Genomic DNA, 10,963 nt, shown 5'->3' with positions numbered 1-10,963 from the left:
CATCTATCAACCAAAATACTAACTAATAAACGCCATATCTTGTGTTTTGTGTTGCGCAGAGCCGTGCCGTGAGCGCCGCCGCACTCTGCCAAACAACATGGCAGCGCGCAGAGCAGCTGTAGAGCAGCGGCGTGTTCGTGTGGTGGACGTTTTTTTTTTTCTGTTACACCGCAGCCGTCGCCGCTGCATAGCGTAATGGACGGTGCAGCAAAGTCCGGAGGTTACAGAATTCATTTGAAGAGCACACGATGCTTACATTTTGGCAGAATAGCGAGCGGTAAGGCGGATGCAACCGGGATGCAGCGTTGATCCAGGGGAATCGAAATTGTTTCGGTAAGTGTAACTTACATTGCTTCGCTTAACTTGGTCTTGTTGCCAAAAAAAGAAGAGCCTTTTTGCTATTTTTGAGTGTGGTTTTGCATTAAAGACACCGTCCTTGGCGCGAAAAGTTGGGCGGACACTATGGACAGAGGTCTAAAAAATATCTTTTTTTTGCTTTGTTTTTACTAGAATCGCCATGTGCATCATTGTTCTACATTGTGACGCGCGGACGTTGCGCTGTAAGAAATTCACAAGCTCAGTTTCTTAGAAAGATGACAGGGCTGCGGTGCGCTTCCTTCAGTTTTTTGCAAGGCTGCTACCGTGCTCTATCGAAACTAACAACTGATTAGGTGTCTGTTGCATGCGTGTTCCTACATGTACCATTTGCACGGCTTCTGTTGGCACTTCGTTGTAGCCTAAGCGGTGGTAAAACGCATGGCCAATTGTGCGATGCTCGGCAAAATTGAAATGAGGACTTACATATAAACATCGCTTATGGTGAAGGAGGGAGGCTATCGGGCGTGCGATGTGACAGCTAGCTTACAGCTGCTGAAAAAATGACGAGCGGTGTATTCGCTACCCGAATTAATTAGGTCATACACTAAGACATTGTAGACTGTTAAAAAAAATCAGTGGTGCTCTTACTTTAGTTGCAGTGAGCGTCGTACATGTTTCGTAATCTTTCCAAAATCTTGAGTGTTAAGAGTTCTACAGAATGACCCCATCGCTATTTCTTCTTGCTGTTATGCTCCGTAATGTCAGACGTGTAAGCACCAAACTTTATTGTTGTCGAAGTGCTATGCGTCACTCTGCCATATATTTTCTCAAGTGCTGAGGTTTAAAATAATGTTCGTTAGTTGTGCTCATTGGACTCATTTTTATTACTTTTGTCGCAGGCGTCGGCATGTTTTCTTAAAGCATTGCAGAGATGATCTGAAGTGTTTTAGCACGAATGCTCAGCTTCAACAGCAGCATCTTTCAACTGAGGTGGGTTTTATCACATGCGAATTCTGTGATGTTTCTTGTGTTAGTTGCAGAATGTATGCAGCAGTATATCTATATAATATAGATGACATTATCTGACATTACTTGAATGTTCTGCTTTAGACAAAGTAGCCACTGGCCTGCACCTTTGTTTGATTCATGCATGCATTCATTGCCTTCCTCACTGGCCTAAGGTTTTCTATTATTCAGATTTTAGCACAAAATACCAGAAATAAAGCTGATTTTTTACCCATTGTTATCACCATTGGAGGCCTTGTTTATTGCCAACTCGCACCCACTGCTGCTTTTTTCTTGGGTATCAGTAAATATGCAAAGTGATACGTGGTAGCGGCACTTCTTACCTTTCCAGGGTAGCCTTTGTTAGAATGTAAACAGAAGGATGGAAGAGGGCAACGCAGAAGTTCAAAGGATTCACCGTCGCAAAGTAAATTCTGCTGCAACAGACATCAGTACTGAGTGATACCATTAAAGTTGACACATTAAGGCATGCTAGCTTGCTTGGGCCTGAATCATCCGCTGATCTGTCTCCTTCCATATCAGTTACCCTTTTTTAAATGTTCTGTTAACGTGCCTGTGATCTCAGCAGTATGAAGGTTAATGACAGTGGTAACAATTGCTTCACTGAAATGATTCTATTTAAGGCGAGCATTGCCTTCACTGCATGAGAATCAAATGTAAGATACCTAAGTGCGGCAATCAAATGTAAGATACCTAACAGGGGCCTTTGGCTTATATCTTGTTCAAAAGGTAACTGAATGTGGTTGAGACTGTTGAAGTGAAAGTGTTACTTGCAACAAAGTTTGTTGTAGGCGTTTATAGACAGTATACCTAAAGGCTTGCAGTACCTAAGGTACGTGTTTGCAGACAATAATTTGAGATATTTTGATAAAAGAGACCTAATTTTGCACAGAAAGCAAATGCAGCTGTCAAAGAATTTATTTAGAGCGACCATTCAATATTAGAGGATAGAGTTTAAAGCTGGAAGCACCCCAGCATTCGACTTCATCCCAGCAGTTGCAAATGTGACACGCTGATGTGTATAATGTATTCCTTGCACACCATGCTAAATAAAGCAAGCCAATGAAAAACATGACATTGCAAGGGTCAGTGCTATGATGGGCCAGCGCTGAACTGGTCTCCTTATCATAAGTGAGCCAGTCACACTTCTGTTGCCATGTGGAACAAGTTTATTCCAGGCCCCTATATGCATTCCATAAGGGGAGATGTACAAGAGCATTTGCAAAGACTTTATTATGCAACACAACACAAGCATGGTTTGCAGCACTAATTCAATACAGATAATAAAGCAGAAGCAAGCAACACAATATTGCATATGAAATTGCATTATTATAAGTACAAGAAACAAACAGAAGTTCTCCGGACAAAACATGCACTGGTGAACGCGTTACATTATCTAGGAAAACGTGGAGCAGTGAATGCAAGGCAACAAAAAATTCTTTCTCAGGAAACAAAAAACAGCGAATAAAAAATCAACGTATTATACTGCTACAGAAGAGTGCCTAGCTTGCAACTACTTATGAAGGGACATCGTGTAAGTTGCAAATCTTAGCCTACACTTTTGCTGTGTTGCCATGGAAGTGCACACAGTTCTACAGTCAACACACTTTTGCAGTAGCCACCTTATGTATATAGGGCAGCAGCCTCCCCAAGGTGTGAAGCATTTTTCATGTTCCAGGTGATGTCATGACTAATGCATGAATGAAACTGTGTTCTTGTATCATTTCAAAGGATGTCGTGACACAACATTGCTCCTTTTCTTAAGTGCTTTCATCAGCTTCGTCGATTAGTACAAGTATTACATCTGTGAAACTCTCATCTGAACCTTCAACTTGAAGTGCTCGCACATAACTGCCTTGTGTAGTGTGCCAGAGCGTCCTTCTTTGGTTTGGTTAGCCTTGCATCCTCTCAAGTTTTGAGGAAAGAGAGCACGTCATGGTGACGTGGCTAGAATTGCCTTCTTTTTTTGTTTGTTCTCTTCTAATTTGCTTCTTGGTACACTTTCAGTGCTGGCATTGAGTGCTTCACTTCAGATGAAAAACTAAACCCACATCCCAGGGTCAGTGGCTTTCCCAGGAACGCCTAGGACGTAGGAATGCATACTTGTCATCCTTCACGCTCACACAGCATGGCTCCCAGAAATGGAAAGGTGTGCAGCTTTTTGTTTCCGATTTTATAATTTTCAGGCCTTGCAAACACATTTCACTTTGCCGATGCAATTGCTGCCAAGTGATGTAGGTGCCTCACTTGTTTGTTTGCAGTTCACAAAGCTGCTGAAGGGCCCTTTAATGAAGATTACAAACACTACAATATGGAAGAGGAAAGTAGCACTATCAAAGCCAGCTGTTGCACAGCTACAGCACAGGTTTTGCTTGTCAATCACTTGGTGGCTGAGCAAGCGCGGCATTTCGCTGCTAAGCACACGTGCAGGGGTTCCATTCCTGGCTATGTTGGGCACAGTTGGACTGGGGGAACAAAATTCTTGTATTTCGATACAGGTTTGCTTATTCAAAATTACATGAGCTTTGCTCTTTTGCGTGCATGCGCAGTCTCTACTGACTTGCTCAGCTTCTTTGACATGTCTCTAGCAAAAAAAATGCATTCGTAGCATTGTGTATGTCCTAAGCACGGTTGCTGTAAAGTTGTCCTTGTGTTCTGCACACCCGAGTTTTGGAAACTTTGTTAACTCTAGAGCATCGAGAAGTTCCCAAAAAATGTCACTGCACAGTTGAAAGCGGTTAAGTGCGCTTGAGACAGTGCTTTCTATGCTTCTCAGTGACAGGAACATCTTCTCTGTGGGGTGCTTCAGGCTCATTTCTTTAAATGACCTAGCAAATGTTACCCATGCTGCCGGCATATGTGGAGCGTCAGTTTGAATGTCAGCTAAGCAGTTTAAACAGCCTTTTTTCTTTGAGATTTTGTGCACAATGTAGCCAGCAAGATAATATACTACACAGTCTTCTGCAGTTGCCTTGCTGTATGGGTGGTCCTTGCTTGTGCTGGGAAGCGCAGCCATTGTGCTCGTGTCTTGCAGATCAAAGCAGAGCTCTTCAAGCTTTTTCTCTAAGCGTGCGTGGAGCTTTTCTTTGTGGCACTCATTGTCTTTGACACCAGCCTCGAGCACACCTGAAAGAACTGGCAGGATATCCTCCTGGGCTTCTACATTGCCTTTGATTGCTGCTTTCATTGGGGCATAGATGGTCAAGAGCCGAAAGATGTAGGAGAAGTTCACTATGGTGGGGTGATCTTCATGTCCTCCAAATGAACGGATGTTGCCGAAGAACCTCTGAAGTGAAAGAGCCATTTGTACAAATATTGTATAAATCAAAGCACTTGTAAGCGTATTGTTTACTTTAATATTTAATTTGCACTTATGCAAGGCTAAAATTGGAAGTGAAAGCATGACAATAAAGTTGCTTGTGTATATACAGTCGCCGACCATTTTTTCAAACGTCCTATTATTTGGACCACCCTAAATATCTGGTCTCTGCCATGTCACAGTTGCATGCTCCATAGAGTCAGTGTATAACATCAACCAAAATTCTGGGTATTTGAAACCCTTCTCATTTGATTTTCCTAACTTTTTCTTTTAATCGTAAGCGTACAGCTACCAAAAACCACTGAAAACGCAAACAGCATTGCTGCCATTTTTGTTTTTCTGTAGCCCTGAACCCACGTTAGCCACCCTACCCGCACTGCATGTGTATCGTCAGCTCATCTCGCATGCAGCCTTGACAGCAGGCACTGCTTGCTGCACAGTACCGCGAGGCAGGCAGTTGGTCATCAGTCGCCTGCAGTTTCGCATATGGTCGGTCATGGAAGTGACACTGGCACAGTTCACTAATGGTGACAGTGAGACCAAGCTCTGTGCCGGACTTACTGAGGTCAAAATAGTTCACCAGGTGCTGGAAGATGATGACTCGGGCTCCCACAATGAGCAACCAGTGACTGTGCTGCCAACAACCTATGAACTAATGCAAGCCCTCGTGGTGCTTTCTGCTGTTTACAGCGAGAACATCACCATCACCGACGTGCAAGCTGAGCTTTTGGATGGAAGCGTAGAGCACCCGAGAAACTGATTGGCCAGCTTTTCAAGCCGCTTGGTAAATGAAGTGACTTTTTTTACGTGAATTCGTTTTGTCGGACACTATCTCGCCCCTGCAGCGTTCAATAAATTGGTGGGCGACTGTAGAGACTTGTTAATATTGCTTAGGCAAATTACATGTGTGTTTACATGGCCATGTGTCAAGAATGGATGTTTGCAGTCGTTGAGGCTTGTTACAAATTACCACAGCAGGCACGCTGCCCGCTGAATGGAATACCAATTATAAATGAAGAGTTGACATGTATTAGCAAATTTGCATGGGCCAGAGAATAAAGGCTTCTGATGGAATGGGTGGAAGCTTCGAAAGTCATAAAACACTACAGATGAAAGCTGAGCTATATCGCAACCATTGTTGCTATATTTGACTATCAACCCTTCAGGCTACGCTACCCAGACATAAAACAGGGGATCTTAAAAAGTGTTCAAGGGTGCATTCACTTTTCAGGGATCATTTTCTTTACTATATCGTTGAACCTATAGTTAAAAAAATGCTAGTATTACCTTAGTCTTATGTCAAATTCGTTTCATTTTAGTGTGCCCTCGCTTTGACACAGGCCGTACTTTTTAAAAACAAATCGTTCATTTTAATTAGCTAACTGAATGCTCAATTTAGCAAGATATTGCATAAGTTTGTTTGGAAACATGGCAATCAGAAATTTGACAAAGTATTTCGCTGCTAACCTTCCAACTAATTCATGTAATCATTACAATCATGAAATTGAAAAGTAAGGAAGTGGCTTTGGCATGTTAGCGTTGCTGGAAACTTGAGAGTCATGCCAGATTCTGTGTGTTGATCTTCTGTCTCTGTCATGAAACTAAATTTATTTGAGTTATTTGCTCATTTTGTTAATGAAGTCTCAAATTGAACTACTGAAATACAATATACCACTCCACCCTACATCATCACACATGTTTATTTTGAAACGGATTATTGTCCGGGTGCAGGATGCCTAACGTATGTACAGATGTCAGCACACTGCCCTGGTGGCGTGTATAGCGATAACAAGTAGTTTGAGATAGCCCACACTTGAGCATTCATCCTTAGCGGCCACGCATGATATAATTCGGGCTCTTTCAAACAAGGTGTTATCAGCAAACGTCGTTTGTATAGGCTGGAGTGCTCCATTACAGTGCTCTAGACAAGCCTGTTGGCTCTTGAATAGCCTATTTCTGTGAATTGCGTCATGTAGCCTAAATTAATAAGAGGTTGATGACAAGCAATTGCTACCTAGTTAACTGCTTGTCACAGATTTAGCAGTGTGTGTAGCCACTAACAATCAATCACTATTGTAAAAAAACATCACCACTGTATGGTCTTACTAAATTCACCTCATCATTGTGAAGGATGTGGACAGTATGACAAAATGCTGCTTATGTACTGTGTTCTGCTGATAGCAGTGATTATGGTCACTGTTTCTCATAAATTTCTCGAAGAGTTACTTGTTGGCAAGGAATGCAACCCCTAAAGGTAAACTGAACAAAAATTGAGAGAACTGATGAAAATATCAAAATTCTACTTGGAGGACACGACTGTTCCGATAAACCGAGTCTATTTCACATGTTCTTGAACAGTTGGCTAAATTTTTAAAGAATCCTAAGCGCGTGGCGGCTGCATGACAGCGTGAGCTGTGATGGTTAAGTTACTGCAGCGGATGCAGAATGCGTGTTTTGCTGCCTGCTACTGCCCTTTCTCCACCTCTCCTTTACATCGCACTCTCCCCCCTTCCACAATAGCGCTAAAATGTGCCCCACCATTTAGGGGCTTCACCCCACCCGGGAGCATTTTTCGCTGCCAGTGCTCATCATACCAGTTCTGGGAACCGTAGTCTGAGCTAAGCATGCTGAGAGGCTCGAGTGCCAGCTGGCATGTTGGTATGCTTGTCTCCGGTGCATTAAACATCGCCAAACGTCACCTCCTCTAGTTCACAGCACTGCCGCCGGATGCGGCAGTTTGTAAACACATTAAATTCATTATTTTCCTCAAGTTGCTGCCTTAAATGAAGTTTGCGTCTATTGATTTTAACACACAATCTTTCAATTTGGCTGAAAATCATGACGTCAACATTTTTGTTCACTTTCCCTTTAAGCTAGGATATTGTAATATGGAAAACTGGATGCAGTTCAAGAAATGTTTAGAAGCATTTGCTGTGTTCGTTATTGGTAGGCGGCATTCCAAAGTGTATTTTATTTAGCCAAAAGAATATTACAATTTCACTCACCTCCAGTGGGTCTTGATTCAACTTGCTGGTTAGCACGTAGCTGACACCTTCGCTGAAAGGCTTGAAAGGATGTCTTGCATCGACATCAGTGATACACGGAGTGGACTGAATTGTCTGTGCTGAGGCAAACATGGTTTCTCGTGTTCTGAAGAATCTTTCTTCTGTTTGGTCCAGGGTAACCAAGAAGGCATCAATGATCTGTGAATGAGGAATGGATAGTGCAATACTGCCTGGTTATAATATAGCAATATGTTGGCAGTGTTGCTGAAGTGAATCTCATAATCCGGTATTTATTGCAAAGGCCACTCTTCTACAGGGTAAGGAACACTCATTTTACACTTCAAAATTATCTTACAATGTGAGATGCTCAAAATGTGTGATGTCTGTGCCTTATTTCTTTTAATTTGGGGCTGCAGTCGTGTTCCACAAGGGAGTATTAAATTGGCCATGAACAACACACACAATTAGTTCTTTGAAATAGCAAGCTATTACTAAAGTTCCATTGGCATTGTATTTTTTTTTCAAATAAAAAGAAAACATCTTCCAGAAAATAGGAAAGTTTCAACGAAAGAGAGCCCCTGCAGTTTTAGACTACAGCACCTATCATTACATTGTGTACAGTTGTGTGTTAGTCATGTGTGTGTAACCATTCATGCTGCTTTGACCCTAACATTTTTGTTGTCTTTCTTTTCCATTCCACCTGGCGTCATTTTGCGTAAACAGCTGAGCAGACAACACTTTTATGTCTCATTGGCTGTTGTCTCTAATATTTTGTCATTGCTCTCATGCTATGCTTACATTTCACCAACACACTTAGATCAATGTTTATGGTTTGACACCAAGGTTAGGGAACATTTTCTTATGGAGCAGCATGAATAAACAATAATTGCATAATTTTAAAAAATGATTCTTCTGCACAGGTATAAAGGAACACTAAAGGCAAACAACAATTCATGTCAGAGTGAAAGGTCAATGGGTGAGAACGTCTAAAATGTCAACAGTATCAACAGCAGTGCTCTAGTAATCGAGAAATTAAGGTAAAGGTAGGACACGATGTGCGCCACGAGTGGGACATTTTCGAAGTGATCCCGATGACGTCAAAGAGTCCCGAGTACAATTAATCACTAGTAGTCAAACTAGTTGCGATAAAAAAGAACCTTCCGTGCATCACAAGACGTAATAAAATGCTGCTTGTTCGTTTCTCTTTGATTCATGGGGAAAAAAAACCTCTTGGCGTTACCATGGGGAACGGCGCGAGTGGTTCAAAAGTTCCGTTTTCACCGTGCTGCTTGTCTCAGTGGTAGTTTCGGTATCGCATACTGCTGCGTCTGTTTGGCTCTCGCTATTTTCGCACTGTTGATACTCTACTTCTGCTGCTGGCCAAGCTAAGCTCCGTTACAGTGAACTATACAGTTTCGGAGTGGCCCATGGCTGCCTCTTGGTAAGGTTGGGCATGGAAACTGCTACGTCAGAGTTCAGGCGGGTGATTTGAAGTGCGCTAGAGCCGCGATTTTCTTTCAAAATAAGCATTTCCTTGGCACAAATCAAGCACTACGAGGGTTCTGAAACGCTATTCCAACAATCAACGTCGACTTAATATTTTCCTTTAGTGTCCCTTTAAAGCATTATAAGTAAGTAAAGCTGGCGTAAACTATGTTGAAATTTTTTTTAATGTAACCAATTAGGGTGTGTCGACTCTGCGCTATATATCGCCAAGCCTCGACGTTATAGAGTTTTGGTTGCACTTCTGAATGATCTTTATGGCATCCATTTTGTATTGGGACTTGTGTTAGAGGTTCCCAGCGATATTTTCTCTTACTTTTACCATTTCTGTTTCACCACATTGGAGTTATCAGAGTTTTTTTTTAATGTATGTATTCTCTTTTGTATACAGTATTTCTTCTTTGAGATGTTCTTGTATTTACTGCATATCCGACTTGGTAAAAACAAACATTGCCATTTTTTACGAGGTATGGTGTCTGGCCAAAAAGAAAAAAACGCTGGTGTATTGACTTATTAAGCGGCCACACATTCTGTGCACAGACTGCACACATTTTCACCTTTTTTTCGATGACCCAGGCCTGAATTCCTTCTGTCGTCAGCTTTGCATTGAGACGTCAAACACTTCGTTCAGCTCCTTAGTGAAAACTTCGGTGCCTTCGCTGTTTTCCAGTCCTGGGAGCCCCTGGTTCCTGTAAAATTCCAAGCCTATGGCTGTTCCACGGCTGAAAAGCTGAAAATAAGGGTACAACGGTAAGACAAGTTAGCACTGTTGCACTATGCGCGCCTCATAATCATATTGTGCTTTTGACACACAAACGCAACAGTAATAATGTTAACTAATATTGTTGACATTGCTTGCTTGTATCATTTCAATTGTGCCTTCTCACCTGTGCAGCAAGGCGTACATTCATCTTGCGCAAGCAGTCTGGTTCAATGTGTGCTTGCGTCAGCTTTGGCACAATACGAAGCTGCTGGTTCTCCTCGGCTTTGTACAGCAACCGGTAGTGATCGTAGGCAACTTCACAGTTTCCAGCCTAGAAAAACACATGCAATGAATTGCACGGTATGTCTAAATTCTCTCTTTTTAGAGCTTACCTGTGCAACATTGTGCTTGTGCAAGTGGTTGCGTATGCACTTTATCATGTGTGGCGCATCACACAAGAAGTGCAGATGCTTCCCTGGCAGGCAGGGATGTTGCACTTTGTTCACAGCAACCTTCCATCTTCCAGATATCCTGAATTGCGCCCACATGGCCTTGTTGCTCCCGGCACCATCACTGACGACTGCTATCACTACTGCATTTTGCTTGAAAAGTTCGAGAACAGCCTCAAGCACAAGCCTGGCAAGGACATCACCTGGTGCAGCTCCCTTGCTGGCGAAGCTGGCGATTGGCTGTACCCAGTTACTGAATAAAGGCACATACATGAACACAAGGGCATGGTCTGGCAAGGTCTTTTTGAGTGCTGTCTTTGCCATAGTCAACAAAGCCTCCAAGTTTCAAATTGCTCTGATCAAATTCAACTGTTTGTCGCACTTTCATTTTCATCCAATATTAAGTGTTCCGTAGCAGTTGAACCCTTTTTTGTTTTTCATGTGGCTAGCAATGCTCTCTAGAGCTGTCTTGTTAAATCCAAATTGGCATGGCATGCCTTTCAAATTTGACGCAGCCTGTCATTGATGGGAGGGAAGCATTTTCATGTTGTTGATTAAGCGATAGGCTTTCGGGCTTGAATTCTGAGCAAAGCAATTCATTAGCCATTCCTTTTCGTAGCGCATCCCTTTTTTGGATTTT

The 10,963-nt window shown here is 42.4% G+C and overlaps 2 long non-coding RNA genes across 2 annotated transcripts; both read left to right on the top strand.

Moving 5' to 3' along the window:
* Positions 1–96: 96 nt before the first annotated feature.
* Positions 97–7,978, top strand: LOC119372193 (uncharacterized). Its single transcript, XR_005179460.1, has 6 exons — positions 97–333; positions 1,218–1,308; positions 3,352–3,493; positions 3,606–3,709; positions 5,354–5,447; positions 7,843–7,978. It is a non-coding gene; the product is annotated as an uncharacterized LOC119372193 (long non-coding RNA).
* Positions 7,979–9,801: 1,823 nt separating this feature from the next.
* LOC119372192 (uncharacterized) lies at positions 9,802–10,604 on the top strand. Its single transcript, XR_005179459.1, has 3 exons — positions 9,802–9,921; positions 10,067–10,234; positions 10,401–10,604. It is a non-coding gene; the product is annotated as an uncharacterized LOC119372192 (long non-coding RNA).
* Positions 10,605–10,963: the final 359 nt, after the last annotated feature.

This window comes from Rhipicephalus sanguineus, chromosome 10 (genome assembly GCF_013339695.2).
Source record: "Rhipicephalus sanguineus isolate Rsan-2018 chromosome 10, BIME_Rsan_1.4, whole genome shotgun sequence".
Lineage (NCBI taxonomy): Eukaryota > Metazoa > Arthropoda > Arachnida > Ixodida > Ixodidae > Rhipicephalus > Rhipicephalus sanguineus.
Note: the sequence above shows the minus strand (reverse complement) of the source record. Positions and strands in the feature narration are given on the sequence as shown.